Genomic DNA, 16,979 nt, shown 5'->3' on the forward strand with positions numbered 1-16,979 from the left:
GGAAGACAGAACTGTTTGGCACGACATTCTTTCCCCCTTATTCCCTCAGCCTGCTTATCTTAACAGAGTCCAGGCTGGGTGATTTCATAGAAGCCATCTTACTTAGTCTTATCTGTGTTATGCTTCTATATTTAACCAGGGAGGGTTTTGCGTTGCCAAAGTAATATAAAGCATAATGCTACTAGGTGGCTGGCTTGTAAAGAGAGGCCATATATCACTTTTATGTGGCTGTTCAAAGAAGGAGGCATTTAATAAAGCCGAAAGACCAAGCCAAGGGCCTCAGTTAATATAGAACCAACAGTTTAATTATTAACGTCTCCAAGTACTAAATCAGCTTGTGGGAGGACAATGCCAAAATATTACGAAAGTCAGACTAGATAACTCGTTGCCTTGAGGCAAAAGGTGTAGAGCAGCACAATGCAGGGAGAGAGTGTTTTGTTTTGAATCTATATCTAGAGATTGGCCTTGGTTAAAATATGGGCTAGATTACATTTAATGGAGCCCTTGACCTTTGGATCATGGGTACTGGAATTTCATCTTCATTCAGAGTCATGGTCTGGATCTCAAGAATTTCTGACTAGCCCCATTCCCATATAAAAAGCATTCCTGTTTCCAGTGGCCTGAGCAGTTTTGACCTGCAGTAGTGTAGCGGCTAAGTGCATGCATACATAATGTTGTTGGCCAGCACTTTACACCGGTGATGGGGAACTTGTGGCCTTTCAGATGTTATTGGGCTACAAATATCATCCCATGCAGGCTCACAGGCTCCCTTCCAACAACATCGAATAGGCCACAGGTTCCCCATCATATTATTTGATGTAGATAACAGTAGCCATATTGGATAAGTGGTGAGTCATCTTCTACTCTTTAATAGCAATCCCTCAACTAATGATAATTTTATCCTGCTAAAGTTGGCCTACTTACACTGCATTCACATCATAAAATGTTGGTTTAGTCATTTGTTGATTAATGTATGTGTAACCCTTAGATTCTTCCATTTCTTCACTGATTTTTTTACAGAGCATCCTAGGGATTCTTAATTATACATCCATTTCATTTTTGAGATACTAATTTCCTGTCCAATTCCACATGATTTTGCTCTGGCTATTCCTTTTCACTCTCTAATTCCATAGTATCATTAGGAAATATCAAATATTGGTCATCAGCAAAAGCTAAGGGGGTTTGCTGTCAACACTATTCCCATATGCCATTGTTTGTGTGTATGCATGCACTTTCACTGAACAGCTCAACCATTCCAGAAACTCAGTAAATAGCTTTGGAAAAGTTCTCATTATTTTGTAAACATGCATGCATCATGTATGGCATAATATTCATTGTAAGGGTTGGGCTGATTAAGACAAGTCAGCATCTACCAAGACAATTCCAAAATTATTCTGTGCATTAATTACAGTGGCCTCCCAGATTCCATTTTCCCTTCTAAATTCTTCATAAATTTCCTGCACTTTGCCAAGTGTTTCTCTACAGAGTACGTCACAATTTCCCCACCCTTTTTGTCGTAAGTTTCAGCATTCTAAACAGCTCTATTGTTTAGAGCAGGGAGTATCAGATTGCCCCACACCCAGGAAGGAAGACATGAAAAGCCAGAGCTTTATTAAATTACCAAACTCAAGGAACTGCAACAAACAGGATTGGTAAAATCAATCTGGGCAGGTATCATAAGAAGTTCAGACAAAAGGGAGTATATATCCCAGTTTCCCCTGAGGGTGAACTCACCCTGGCTTTAATCGACTGATTGGAAGAGTAACTGATACGTGGGCACCTGGAGGTGTGCCGAGGGAGCTGTCGTTAGCTGCATGCCTCCACCGCTGTCCAGTGTCTGGAATCACAAGGGATGCTTCCCTCTCCAACCCCCAAGCTGATGAGAATGATGAGAGGTGGATTAGGAAGTACCCCTCCATATAAATAATATCATACATTGTGTGCTGTCACACACAAAAACGATACAAAGGATTTGAGGATTGCCCATACCCAAGCTGGAAAAACAAATGCAGTCATTTGACTGAGGTCTCAGGTTTGGGCCATCCATAGGACGCCTGATTTTTTTTCGAGCCTGGTCTGAAAATGTATTCAGAAGATAGGCCTTCCTTGTTAGTTAGCTAACTAATCTTTGCTTTCAGCTTCAGATGTTCTTAATGCCTTGCACTGTTTTCTTTGCTCAGTCAATAATACAGACCTTCTGTTCTGAGCATGCATCAATCATAGTGCAAATCCCAGACAAAAATAAACAATGTGTGTGTCTTCAAGGTGTAGCTGGAGTTGGGTGGCCATTTGTAGAAACTGAAGCTGCATCTTTCAAGGCTTGTTCCTTACAGTAGGCCTTCATTGCTGTGTCAGTCAGCATGCCTTTTGTGGACAGCTTTAGTCTATTTTCATTGCACTGACTGAAAAGAACTTTTGTGTAAGACTTGTCATCCCCCAGTAAACCAAGTTCTGAATGACTTGTCCAGCAACAAGAACAAATAGAACCAATGTATGCTGAAGTTACTATCTGCCTTCATAAAAAGTCTTTTGTTGTGATCTTAAAGCAACAACTGATTTAACCAATTATTGATTATTGTTTCAGTAACAACAACAACACAAGGCCATGAGTGCAAATCACAATGCACTGTCTCACGGAGTTTCCATTTACCCTATATTTTAAAGTTATTCTTATTAATAGGTGCCTGCTACCAGGAATGGATGAGAAATTGGTTTGGCTTGTATTTTAATCCAAACCTTCCAGATCCACATGTTCTGAAGCAATACATAAACTGAAACAAACTTCCCCCCTGAAATCTGTACTTCTCTGAATTTTGCAATACTGTTCTCCCACCAAAGAATACAAAAATGTCTATGTGCCTGAAAATAAAGTATAAAAATGCATTCCGTTCAGGAACATTGCTTGCAAAAATGCTTATATTAGACAAAATATCATACAAAATAAGTCAGTCGGTAGTATAATGAGTCAGTATATCCATTATAAATTCATATTATTTTCTCTTCTGACCACAAACTTCACTAGTTTATGTTTTATTCTGATTTTCCTATAGTTCTTTTTTAAAGCAATGATTATATATATGGTTCATATATATGAACCAAAATGATCCCTCAGAGCAACTTGCTATATACTGTATATGGTAAGTCACTCTGAGGGATAATTTTGCCATATGGCTGGACATGAAAACGAGACATAAATTAATTAATTGCATTACCTTGCAAACTTCTTTGACCCATTTTTGGCATGCAAACGAAGGTGGTGGGCGCTGACCACACACCCATGTGGAAAAACAGGTGCCCCCAGAAAGTGTTTAATTGCCACCGTTAAGCTGTCTTGCAAATCTGCAGCAGTCCTTCAAACTTTAGGGGGAAAACCAATCCAACTTTAACCTGGTCTCTTTTTTTTCTTCTCCTTCTGCAAATACGTCTGAACAATGACTTGAGTGTTCTCTCTGAAATCTCTTAAAAGGTGAGCGAATGGACCACTATAAAGTCCAGAGCTTTTGGTTATGAAGGGCACCTTTCATTTGCCTGAACGGGTAGCCACACAGCACCGCATAACATTTGGTATAGACTTGTGTCATCACACACCAGAAATGAGGTAAGATGTTTATGGATGGAAATGTAAGGAGTGTGGTCCTGTACCCCTGAAATTATGCACAAAACACTGTTTCTTCACCTGCCTGTCAAAAGCTAAATTAAGGAGGACATACAGCAAATTTCTTCAGAGGAAAACCTCCAAATCATTTATTTGAGAGCTAATTATGTGAAATGTGTTGACCTCCAATATGTGGTCCAATTAAAAAAGGGGCGAGGGGCAGCTCTGGAAACTGTGATATTTATTCATAGTTCACTAGTTTCTCAGGTAGTGGTGAATGCATTTATCAAAGAAATATTAGGACATCTATATAGTTAGGATACCATGTGCATTGAAGATTCATTTAAGTAGCTGAAATCAATTACACCATACTATATATAGCTTTCCAGCCTGTTAAGATCAGTTCTATAATTCAAAGTGGTATAATACAGCACAGATCACAGACGACGATGATGATGATGATACAGTTGCAGCAAACATTATAATATTGTGTGTGGGTATAACATATGCATTGCTTTTTATTGTTAAATACTGCATACAATTTTTCTTTATGCCTTAAAAGGCATAAGATTTTGCCAACATCCCATGATTTCCTGATAAAGATTTTCTGGTTTCTGTTTGCATTTCTAATTGCAGCTGAGATGGATCTGAATGCCTTTTATATAATTGTTTAAAATATATTAAAATAAACTCACTCATAATTTTGAGATTGTAAGGAATGAAACAAACAAATGCTTCTTCAGTGATCCTGAATATGGTTGCCACTGTTATTATTGTTGCTGCTGCTTTCTGGCTGGATGTTCTTCTGCTATGCAAAAACACAGGGAGGTCTGTAGCTCAGTGGTAGAGCATCTGCCTTGCATGTTGGATGCAAATGTCTCCTATCTGAAACCCTGGAGAGCCACTTGCAATCAGTGTAAATAATACTGAGCTGGAAGGACTAGTGCTCTGGCTCAGTGTAAAGAAGCTTCCTGTGTTCTTATCATGTCATGACATGGATAATCTCTCTTTCATTGTATGAAAAGGCCCAGTCCATTACTGTGGCTTAGAAACATTATGAATGTGCCCTCATAGTGGAACTTTGATATTCAGTCCTGTGAGCTGGGATGTTATATCCCCAGGGATGCTTCTGAAAATATTACCTGAATGCCCTCACAGAATTGGCATTCCAGATTACCTAGCCATGTCTCCAAAATGGAACTGATGCATTTGGTAAGACTAGGTCTAATGGGCCAGAGAACACCCCAAAATGGTAATCTGGAGGGATCGCCCTATTTGATTTGCATCTCGGGGTGATCGTAAACTAGGATCGATCCTAAAGGAGTTATCAGCCAGCAACCAGGTTGGCTCATTCAGGATACATACCCAATGCCTATGCCAAATTGATTACAGATTGATTATATCTGTAATCAATAAAGCTGTGGCCATTTTGATTCCAAGCCATTTTGCTGCTTCTACGCCCCCCCAGTGGCCCCCAGCCTGCTGAGCATGGGCCCGCAAAGATGTGAGTTGCTTATGTTGAAAACAATTCATTTTCATAGCCTCTTGGGGCCTTGAAATCCCTCCAGATAGAAGTTATCTACACTTTTTTGAGAACATAAACAATTGGTTTAAGAAAGTTTCCTTCATCTGTCTTTTATCTTCTGTACTATGAAGGCTATAATGAGATGCAGAATGGCATCCTTCCATTTTATAAGCCTAATTAGGTCAAGCAAGCTGGTTCTTGTTTAATGTTCTGGTTGCACACAGAGAGAGTGAGTGAGCGAGAGAGAGAAACAAACAGAAAGGCAGGTGGTATAGCAGGCAATGCCAAATGCTACAGGATTGACTTCTCAAAGGCAATGCATGTTTCTAGCACTAGACCAGGTGGATTGGTATAAAAGCAGCCATAGGAATGTGGAGGAAATCAAAATGCACTTGGTTCAGACAGATCTCCCAAACTACATGAGCTCACAACTGTGGTTCTTTAAAATCCAAAGCTTGTATGATTGAGCTATGCATAAAAATGAGAACATTTCACTATTTTAGACTCAGACCTCTGGCTAATCTATGCCAATACAGTGGTACCTCGGGTTACATACGCTTCAGGTCACATACGCTTTAAGTTACAGATTCCGCTAACCCAGAAAATAGTGCTTCAGGTTAAGAACTTTGCTTCAGGATGAGAACAGAAATCGTGCTCCAGTGGCGTGGCAGCAGCAGGAGGCCCCATTAGCTAAAGTGGTGCTTCAGGTTAAGAACTGTTTCAGGTTAAGTACGGACCTCCGGAATGAATTAAGTACTTAACCCGAGGTACCACTGTACAGCAATACTTCTCAAGCACTATATAAGTTATAACAAACAACCATTATTTCTCATCTGTCTTTAAAAAAAAGAGTTTTATAGTTTTAGTATATCATGTCTATGTTCTCGTTTGTTTTTCAAAAACCAAAACGCATGCTAGTGGAGAACCAAACACTTTTGCACAATCAAATCTAACCAACATGTTAACACCCTATAAATGCATATTGTTGGCTCACATAAGCACCAGTAATTGGGGTAGTGTAAATGACTATGCCATAGACATAGTCTTTATGCTTGTATCAACCTGACCAGAGGTAATGGTTATTTTAACTCATTATGAAAGAAAGTACCTGGTGTACTGTTATGGCATAAAGGGGAGTCAGATGCAGAAAAACTGGGATCACTAAGCAAGACAGGGGGGAGAAATTCAACAAAACTGGAAGCAGCTCAAATTGGGGAGCCATGTTGTTAGAGCAGATGTAGAAAGGCATTCCTTCTGAAGTAGAAAACTGGATGACTCAGAAGGTTTCGGAATCCCGAATCCTCGAAAATTCACTTTGGAAGTATAGTGGTCAAAAATGGTTTGAAAACTTAACGTGTGCCATTTTGATTGTATAAGTTGAGTGGGAGAGGTTGTTTGACAGTGTACATGCAATGGTGTACATACCTTGGGTACATACAATGAATTTCATGAAGGAACGTGGCAATCCACACACAGCTTTCATGCCATTTCCTACATCAATGTGAGTTCCATGGAGGAAAATTTAAAATAGCTCTGAAGAGCCCTAGCTCATAATACTGGAATCTGAGGTCATCCAATAAAGCTAGGCAATACAAAAGCATGTACTTCTACACACATAGCTAAACTATGGAATTTGCTAGCGTAAATTGTAGTGATGGGTTGGTACCCAACTAAACAGATCTTCTATTGCAAAGACTTTTAGCTGCGCAGTGAGAGACTATGTCTGGCTCAAGTCACTCAGCGAGTTTAGTGGGATTTGAACTCTGGTCTCCCAGGTCCTTGTCCAGCATTCAAACCACTACACCACATTGGCTCTCAGAGGTGGTATGACTTGGAATACTAGTTGCTGGGGTTCACAAACAGGAGGTTGCTATTGAACTCATGTCCTACCTGTAGGCTTCCCATGGGGAGCCAGAGTGCCACTGTGAGAACAGAATGCTGGATTAGATAAACCTCTGGTTTAATCCAGCAGAGTTCTTTTTATGTTCTTAGGAGTAGTTCTCAAATTACTACAATTCCATATGTCTCCGAGTTCATATATGACAGTCAGTGGAAATCCTTTATGTGTCTACTGAGACATAAGTGCTATTGAATTCAACGAGTAATTCCAGGTAATAGGACTGTGGCTGATGTGTGTTTTGCAGCATGATAGTGTCCTCACAAGTCTTGCAGAGGGCAATGTTGGCCACATCATGCATCTGGAAATGGAAACACTCATTAGGGTCCAGACATGCATATTTCACCTTCAAAGGGGGGGCATTTGTATGATTTTATTTTCAAACCACAAAATACACACCTGAGGTTGTTTGGCCCTTGGCAGCGGACAGGACACATTTTCTCACTGTGTGCATAGGTTACACCTGCACAAACACTTGGTAGTTGTGATATTGACACAGATCCTCAAGTTATATTTAAATGCAACCTTTATAGAAGTGTTTGTCTCTGCACTCTTCATTCTGGGCAATTTGTGTTTCCTGCCATTAAATCTCAATATACATTGAGACATTGTGCTTGGAGCTCTACTGTCTTCTCCTACATCTGTCTTAAGACTGGATGAGTTAATTCTCTGTTGATCAGAGCTAATTAATAAGACAAGCCTCCCACAAGTTGCCACAAAAAGAAAGTTTTCTTAATTTGCACCATTTCTGGTGGAGGCTTTTCCTCTTAACTCCAAAAAAACCCTGCTGCACCTAAGGGCCTCTCATAATCTTTCTCTTCCCTTCACGTCACTTTTCACAGGCTCCTTGTAAAGGAAAGTGGGTGTGAAACATTGGCATAAGGTAGGAGCTGTTCAGACCAGTTAAACATTACAACAATACATGTTGATTAGGCGATATTTTGGCCTCCTCCTTTGCCACATTCTACTTGATGACATCACCCTGTCTCATAACTCCTCCAGCCATGGCCAGTGGAACAGCAGTAAACACCGAATGGCTGTTGTAGAAAATGTCGAAACCACAGTTCCAGGGGGGGAAATAAAAAGGAGAAGGAACAGCCAGTTCTCCATGGGCGTCTTAACATTCAGGCTCACGTGGAAAAATCCCAAAGAAGTTGGAGCAAGCTGCTTCGCAACAATGGTTTAGGATCCCATAGTACTTCCATAGTTTGAAGACACTGAAGCTTCCCTTTACCAAACACATGTACGTCTGTGATATCAGCCCCTTATAAAAATACCAGACTCGTTAATTAATCCTTATAAAAGCAGAACAGCTACAACACATGAAAGCCATGATTGGAATAAATACCAATGTGAAGTGTAGAGTTTTGGAACACTATCATGTCTTTTATGATCTAAAGAGTCCTTAGTGGGACTTTTCCTGTAAATTGCAGGTTCTGGAGTAAGCTTGGGTTTGGCAAAGGCCAAAACAAGATGCTTACTGCTGGCATAGCCACTCTTTTCTGGACTAAAGAACATTATGCTTAACATTACCAAATAGGTGTTTCACTCTAAGCTAGCACATGATTGTTTCTAATGAGATGAGAAGGGGTGAATGTTGGCCATGATTTCAGCAGTGGATGCATTACTGGGAAGGCAAAAGCTAACAAACATGCAAGCAAGCCCACTGTACATCCAGGCTGCACAGCAACATGGAGGCAAGGAAGCCTGCTTGGGACTAGGCTGTCAAAGCATTGTATAAACTAATAATGGCAACAATCATTCTAGTTTCTATGCTACAGTGCTAGACTACTGAGGTTCATCAGATTTAGATGAGCAGAAGCTACTTACCAATTCTTATCTCTCAGCAATTGCTTCTACGTATTATTTATATGAAGCATGTGAAGTTCTTTGTGCATTCTGGGAAAACTCTATATGTCTATGCTATCGATGAGCATGTGTGCATTGGCAGGCACATGGAAGAAAAGCAATAAGTGGGATCAAATCTTCACTCCCAACAGGATTCTTTTTGTGCAGTACTTTGCCAATGTACAGGAGGACATCAAATAAGCTTTTTCAATATTTAGAGAATTGCCTCCCCAGGGAAATTCATCTGATGCCTGCATTGTTGTTTTAAGCACCAGGTTAAGACATCTTTATTCTCTTGATATTTTTAAATGAACCCTCTTTATTTAACTGTATAAACCAACCTTTACAAATAGATCTCAGGGCTGAATATGAATGAGTTCAAAATTACAAATGCATTCTAAATACAAAACAACAATGCAATAAAACGAAGAGGAACAAAACCCCTCAACCAGTTGAAAATACTACAATCTGGGGCAAGCCAGCCATATGGGCAGGGTATAAATAATAAAATAATTATTATAACCTAAAACACCTGGTTGTACTAATCTGGGTGTTATAGATTATAATCTAAAACACCCAGGTTTTGACTGGGTGCTGAAAAAATAGTGTCTGCCCCAAATATTGCTTTTGGGGGGGGGGGAGGGCATTTCTTGATTAGGGTGCCATCAGCAAAAGAGACCATGTCTTTTGTGCATACATAAGGCTCCTGTTAGGATGTGGGTAGTGCTGTGGTCTAAACCACTGAGCCTCTTAGGATTGCTGATCAGAAGGTCAGCGGTTTGAATCCCCGCGACGGGGTGAGCTCCCGTTGCTCGGTCCCAGCTCTTCCCAACCTAGCAGTTCGAAAGCACACAAAAAAGTGATAGTAGATAAATAGGTACCACTCCGAAGGGAAGGTAAACGGTGTTTCTGTGCACTGCTCTGGTTTCGGTGTTCTGTTGCACCAGAAGCGGCTTAGTCATGCTGGCCACACGACCCGGAAAGCTGTCTGCAGACAAATGTCTGCTCCCTTGGCCTGTAAAGCGAGATGAGCGCCACAACCCCAGAGTCGTCTGCAACTGGACTTAACTGTCAGGGGTCCTTTACCTTTACCTTTACCTTTACCTTTAAGGCTCCTATACATGGAGCACAGCAAAGAGTCTCCTTAAATCTTATGGGAAAAGAAGTAATTTTTTTAACATTGTAATGAGTCACCCCTTCTAATGTGTGTGTTGGGAGACCACCTGCTGCTTGTTGAAACAGCACATGCTCCAGTTCTGGAATTCTTTCAGAAATTCTCCTGATTTACATAGGAATTCAGGAGGCATAGAAAGCAGGGTAAGGCAAGCTAGAGAAATGATAAAGGAAAGGAACAGTGGAAATCCTCTCATCCCCTTGTAATGACACTAGACTTCTTATGTGGGAGAATGTTAAAAACAATGCAGATATATTTACCACCTAACGACTGCAATTTATGGCTGAAGAGGAATACGTTCTCTTTATTATTCAGTCATCAGATTTACGAAGTGAGTTTGCTCTGAGTAACCACAGCTATCCCAGTGGAAGCATCGAGTTGAATAGCAATTAAAGCATCCCGTTGCCAGGTGTCAGGCTGGGTCTTGCAAACGTTTATGTCACAATATGCTAACAGGATTAAAGTCGACGGTACGGAAGCAACTGGAGGTTTGCCTTGTGCTGCGCTTACCGTCTCGTGTTATCTTTGGTGTCTCATGCCTAAAAACCTAATACACAGCTACACACAGTGGCGAAACGTAATACCTTAAATCTCTGCCTTGTTCATCTGTTTGGCAACAGAGCCCGGAGTTATTGTTTCCAGAAATGGCAGAAGCAAAATGCGACATGCTCCCGGTGCCAAAGTAAACGGATGAGTATTGGCTGGCGATTAACATCCCCTCCCTGCTATGCCAATTGTTAACACATACCAATTAATTCTTTCTAACAAGCCATTTCTTTCCACGGAACCATCACTCACTAAACTTGGACAGCGCTCTCTGTGGATTTAAGTTACAGCAAAACTGCTCCCCTCATGCACTCTTTTGAATTCATATCAACACCACACCACTCCCCATTCCATACCACCAGTGCTGAACATCTCATGAGACACAGCAGAATCCAAACCTGATTTGAAGTCTTCTCTTCCATCTGTGAAGTCCTTTGCTCCCACTTGGGGTGTATACAGGCACTCTGTACATGTTCAAACCCTCTCTCTTCTCTTTATTATTGTTTCATACGTCCCAGGTCTGAGGGCAGAACCCTGGATTAAACTGAGCCCTGCAAGGTGATAACAATCGGGGGGTTTTAACAACCAAAAAACCCTCCAGTCCCCTCACTGAAATTAACAGAATTAAAGGTTTCCATGTTGCAATGGCTTTTTACGCAGTTGATCCTGAATCTTCCTGATACCGTGGTACCTCGGGTTAAGAACTTAATTCATTCTGGAGGTCCGTTCTTAACCTGAGGTACCAATTTAGTTAAAAGGGCCTCCCACTGCCACCACACAATTTCTGTTCTCATCCTGAAGCAAAGTTCTTAACCCAAGGTACTATTTCTGGGTTAGCAGAGTCTATAACCTGAAGCGTCTGTAACCTGAAGCGTCTGTAACCCGAGGTACCACTGTACTTCCATGAAACACCGCAACCTATTTCTAACCTGAAGGACTGCCATTTCCACACTGGTAAAGCAGAAGGAAATGTTAATTAATTGCCTTGATAGCCCAAGGATCCTAGAGTGATGTACATAGTTCTCCCTCTCCTTACAACAGCCTTGTGAGGCAGGTTGGGCTCCAAGTCACTGATTGGCCGCCCAGTGAGCTTCGTGGCCAAATGGGTATTTGGACCTTGGTCTTCCAATTCCTAGTCTGACAATCTAATCGCTATGCCATACTGGCTCTCTTAATATGAAGGTGACTGATCAGCTCTAGAAGTAAATGGGATGTTCTGCTGCTGTACAAACCCACTGATACATCACTGTCATGGGGAACTACCCCTGCAAAAAAAGAGAGGTGCTACTGTATTCGCATCTGCCTTCATCTGTACACAGGTGGGCTTAAATGTGAGTTTAATCAGTTTTAACTTCTCTTTTTTCGCACGTGGAAACTAGTTTGTAGAATCATAGAATTGTAGGGCTGGAAGGGACCCCACGAGTCATCTACTCTAAATCCTGTGATGCAGGAATCACAGCTAAGTGGGAAAAAAGCCCTTTAAAACATTGGGGAAGGGGAGATGATGGGTCTGAAGCAGGGTTGAGATATGTACAGTGCTTTTTTAAAAAATAGGACACACAGTGCATGGAATGCACGCTAAACTGCAGCGTGTGAAACACATCCTAAATACAAACCCTATTAAATAAACACAAGTATAATACACAGCAAAAAGCACAGCAATTAGTGCTGGGTGCTGAGCTGAGATTGTTGCAGGAATGCCTGGGAAAGATCAGTTGTTATTTTAAAGTTATTATATTTATGCAGCACAGTGAATACACACAGCCTGAGCAGAAATAACAGCTCGCTGCCCCAAGAGCTTAGAATCAAAGGTTTGTCAGTGCAAAGCAGCTCTAGCCAGAGTGGACTTTACACTGAACGGATGCTGACAGTTCAATTTTGTGAGATCCGAAGCCCACCGTAGCTTTATAATCTTGCCAATAAAGCAGCGGTTGTTATTTGGAGGAACTAAATGGCCCATAGCTGCCTTTAATATGTTTCTTTTCTTTCTTTTTTCTCTAGGAGAGAGTCCAGAAATGTGAGGGCTTAAGTTCTGAACCAAACACATTACTTTTGGAAATGTATCACGATAACCTAGCCCTAGGGATTAAGATTTGTTACTGAGGAATAGTTAGTAGGAAGTAAGAGGTTTCTCCTCATATGCCATTCCAAGACCCCTTGGCCCTCTTGGGGGGGGGGGGAGAGAAAAAATTCTATTTCCCTAATGCCTTCAGACCTCTGGAAAATCTATCAATGCCAGTTAGACACAGGTTTCCCGCCCCCCCCCCCCAACACTAGCAGTGGAACAGAGACCTCCGCACTACTTCAGAATGGACATTTTAAAAAATAATGATTTTCATGCATAACCAATGTAGACTACATTTGAGGCACTGACTCAAGAGGCGAAAGCTGCTGTATCCCATTACTCATATCCAGAGCCACCAGGACTTCATATGTACGAAGAATTATAGACTTGTAGATTCATCTTGACTTTTCCTGAAGAGAAAATATAATAAACTAGTACAGTGGGTGAGGCAGGTTAATCGCACACACACACAAGATCTCAGAAGAATGACGAAGCTGTGCTTCTTGTTCCAGTTTTGATGAATTTCTTCCAGTGATTAATTCAACTTGAGGAAACATCATTTTTGGAGTCTGTGGGCTATGCTGGGAATCTGACTCTCTGCAGTAACTCTTGTAAACTTGTTTGTAAAGACTGCATGGAATTTCTTTGGTTTAAAACAAGGAACATGGCCATTTTATTCTTCTTTCTCAAACAATCAAGAGCTTCTAGTTTGGAGCAGTAGGTTTGGGGCGAAGCTGTTCATTTTTTCAGTTGTGTAGTTTGGGTTAATGAACAACCGCAGCTTCAACTTACTTCAGCATATGGGTAGGTGGTAATTTATACTGAAGTAATCCTTGCCATTGGGGATATAACAGATTAATATTTGAAGACTCCAAATCTTCACGTTCTGAAAGCTTAGCTTGCAGTCTTAAAACTACTCCAAGTGGTAGCAAGTGATTGAGAGGAAAGAATCTGTGTTAAGTTTTTCAAATGTATATCCAAATGTTTTTTCTCCTATAATTTTTCCCCAAAACAAAATGTTGTGCAAGCAGAACCAAAACAGTAGTTAAGGAGGAACTTCTTGGAAAGGAGTAACTGTACTTTATATATTTTAAACTGTCAACATATACTCCCAATTAATCTTCTTTACACTTAGTGTAATCCGTTCCTTCAACCTGTTCTCATGGGATTTGTCTTCTGGCCTATGAAAATATTTTTATTTTCTCCCCTGAAATTTTCCAGCTTGACAAAGTCCTTTCCTGATGGATGGACAGAGCAAATAATACAATTTTCCAAGGCCAGGAAATGATGCTGCTGTTGATACATCCGAAAATGGCACTGGTTTTTGTTGTTGTTGCTGTACCACACTGCTGACCGAGCAGTTTGTTTTCTTCCTGGGCTGGGGCTGGCAAGACAGCGCTTCTGTCTAGAGCAGTTATTAAAAAAGAAAACCTAGTCTATTTGTGCTGGCTTCTTTAATTTTCCTGTAGTCATGAAACTCTCAACATATATTACTGCCTGTAGTTCAATTCGGTGTTATGATATATACATAGTGCTTTTTTTCTAAAAAAATGTTTAGGGGTACTCTTTTCCCTACTCATATTGAAATACTGCCCCTCAATGAGGCCAAACTTAGATTCACAAAATGTTTAGGGGTATGTGTACCCCTGCGTACCCCCCAGAAAAAAACACTGTAAACACATATATGTTTTCTTTTTAAAATCCCTTTTGCTAAAGCTGGACAAATGGAATACCTGAGCACTCGGATGCATTTATGCAACCAAAGTCTGTATTTCCTCATAGACAATCTTCCACTGAGCCAGTGAGAGCCAGTGTGGTGTAGTGGTTAAGAGTGGTAGACTCGTAATCTGGTGAACCGGGTTCGCGTCTCCACTCCTCCACATGCAGCTGCTGGGTGACCTTGGACTAGTCACACTTCTTTGAAGTCTCTCAGCCCCACTCACCTCACAGAGTGTTTGTTGTTGGGGAGGAGGGAAAGGAGATTGTTAGCCGCTTTGAGACTCCTTCAGGAAGTGATAAAGTGGGATATCAAATCCAAACTCCTCCTCCTCTTCTTCTTCTTCTTCTTCTTCTTCTTCTTCTTCTTCTTCTTCCATGGTTAGCTTGCCAGTAGTATGTGAGGTCGGAGCACAGAGCAACATGGGGGTAGTAATGGATGTGAGCCTTGTCCTTTTACAGTGGGCTTCATTGCAGTCACATAAAGGTCTGAGTTTTCTGCACAAAGGTAATCTAGGAGCGTGTGTAACAAGGCCAGTGAGGGCCATGGCCTGGTCAGAATCTCAAGGGTCTGGTAGAGAGGCCTGGAGTGCCACACTAGCATTCCCTGCTCCTAGTTCTTTAGCTACTTATAATGCCAAGGCCAACTCTTGCTCCTGGGTGGATAGTGCACTTCGTCTCACTCACCAAACCTGGTACCCCTTTTCTTGCCCTAGAAAACTAGATTGGCTGTGAGTTCTGGAAGACCTGCTCCCTGCCTTGGAGGCCTTTTCCCACCTGGCCTGAGAGGGCAGGGCCCTGACTGACTCCAACTACAAAAGCTGACGCTGCTGAACAGATACTTGGGCTGGGGTGTTTTTAAGGAGGTTGGGGGGGGGCGTTGTTGTTGATGTCATTTATTTGTATCTTTATTTCTAGATCTTATAATGACTTGTGTGGAAACTGTTCAATTATGGTTGTGTACTTTTTGATGTGTTTTATTGTTTATTACTGCTTTTGTTATGTTTGTAATTATGTAGTCTTTTCATGTTGTAAGCTCCCTTGAGCATGGTTTTAAACTATGGAAAGGCAGCATGCAAATTAAACGAGGATAGGAAGACACCTCCCTGAGATACCTTGCAATTTTAGAAATCTGGCACATACTGAAGGATGCACGCCAGCAGTGGGAAGAAATCAACCTCAGATTTTGTTTTTTGTTGGGTAAGATTAGGCTGAACTTTATTAAATATAGTTTTACATCATGTACTTTAAAATATTCCCTCAAGCACACACTCCTGTTTTTTCTAGTAAAATATATCCGGTAAAAGTATTTATTCCTCATGAATGGTTCCTATTTAGTTCAAGTTCCTTCCTTCCTCTTGAGGTTATTAAACTGGTTGGTTTATTAATTCATTATTAGATGTCACTATTCTTTAATTATAATGTGGTTTAAGTCTCCTCCCCCTGGAAAAATGGCCAGTCTATTAGACGAGCCCAATAGATCATTCTGACAGGGTTAGAGACTGAGCCCCTCAAAAGGGCATACAGTGTTAGCAAGCAGTGGCTGTTGATATGCCCTAACTCACAGCTGCTATTTTCCAGCTGCTGTGCTATACATAAAAAAAATATATTTAAAACTGCAACGTTGTTTGTTCAAAAACACAACTCGCTGTGTATTTTCCTTCATTCGACAAATGTGTTAAATATCATACAGGTTAAGCATTCCATTTAAGAGACATATGGCAAATAAAGGCACCTTACCAAGTCTCTCAGAATATAAACACCTTCTGGAGATAATGAATAAATATTCATTGCACGCAAGAAGAACATATTAACCTTTCGGGCTTCGGATATTTGCTTTGCTCATGCAAAGTCAACTCTTCTTTTCGAGACAGTCTTTAACTCGATCGTTTCTCAGAACCACTGAAGGAACACAGAGGACTTGAAGTGCTCAAATATCACATGGAGGAGGGGGGAAAACAAGTTTCTGCACTATCTTATTGTAATTGCCAATTTAGTTTTAATGAAATGTCAAATGCATATTATCTGCTGCCACTGCCAGCTGTTTCAGATTTTTAGAAAACGAAAATGGTGGTCCGGAGGAATTTGCCAAAGATTTCATAGCTGGCTTATTTCCGTTGGATCCATCTGCTAGATAGTCCTTTCAAAGGGAAATCTCCATTATCCATTGTCTGCTTGAAATATGCTATTGCTGGATGTTATGGGGTGAGAGACATGTGAACTTATTAACATTATGAACATGATACCTATAGGCTGTAGCTTATTGTGCTTTATATTGGATTAGGTAAGCCATACTCTTGCTGCTGTATCAGCTCTGACCCCGTATGGAAAATCTACGTGGCCTTTTAGATGAAAATTATATTTATATACCTTCCTCCAGCAAGCACATCAGGCAACAAAGGCAGAGCCTGACACAACATCCCCAAACCTTTGAACCAGTGTATTTTCCTGGTTCTTGGCTATGGTTGGTTGCTGGACTCACTTCACTTGTCATTAGCTGAGGCCAAGCTCCTTACTCTAGATCTCCTTGTATCCAGTCCCAACACGGTATCTGTGACCCTTCATGCAGTGCTCTAGGTTCCGGATTGCATCTCACTCAGCAGAGCTGGTACG

At 41.0% G+C, this 16,979-nt stretch overlaps 1 long non-coding RNA gene across 2 annotated transcripts in view; it reads right to left on the reverse strand.

Annotated features, from left to right (window-relative positions):
- LOC308477331 overlaps positions 1–16,979 on the reverse strand; it is a 36,895-nt gene that overhangs the window by 6,942 nt on the left and 12,974 nt on the right. The window contains exons 1-2 of one of the 2 annotated variants that reach the window (XR_013986496.1): positions 3,213–3,318; positions 1,735–1,876 (exon numbers count right to left, since the gene is read on the reverse strand). This is a non-coding gene — a long non-coding RNA (uncharacterized lncRNA). Of the gene's footprint in view, positions 1–1,734; positions 1,877–3,212; positions 3,319–16,979 lie in introns of those variants that run through there. The other variant, XR_013986495.1, reaches the window with a different exon arrangement.

This window comes from Podarcis pityusensis (assembly GCF_964106645.2).
Source record: "Podarcis pityusensis genome assembly, chromosome: 5".
Lineage (NCBI taxonomy): Eukaryota > Metazoa > Chordata > Lepidosauria > Squamata > Lacertidae > Podarcis > Podarcis pityusensis.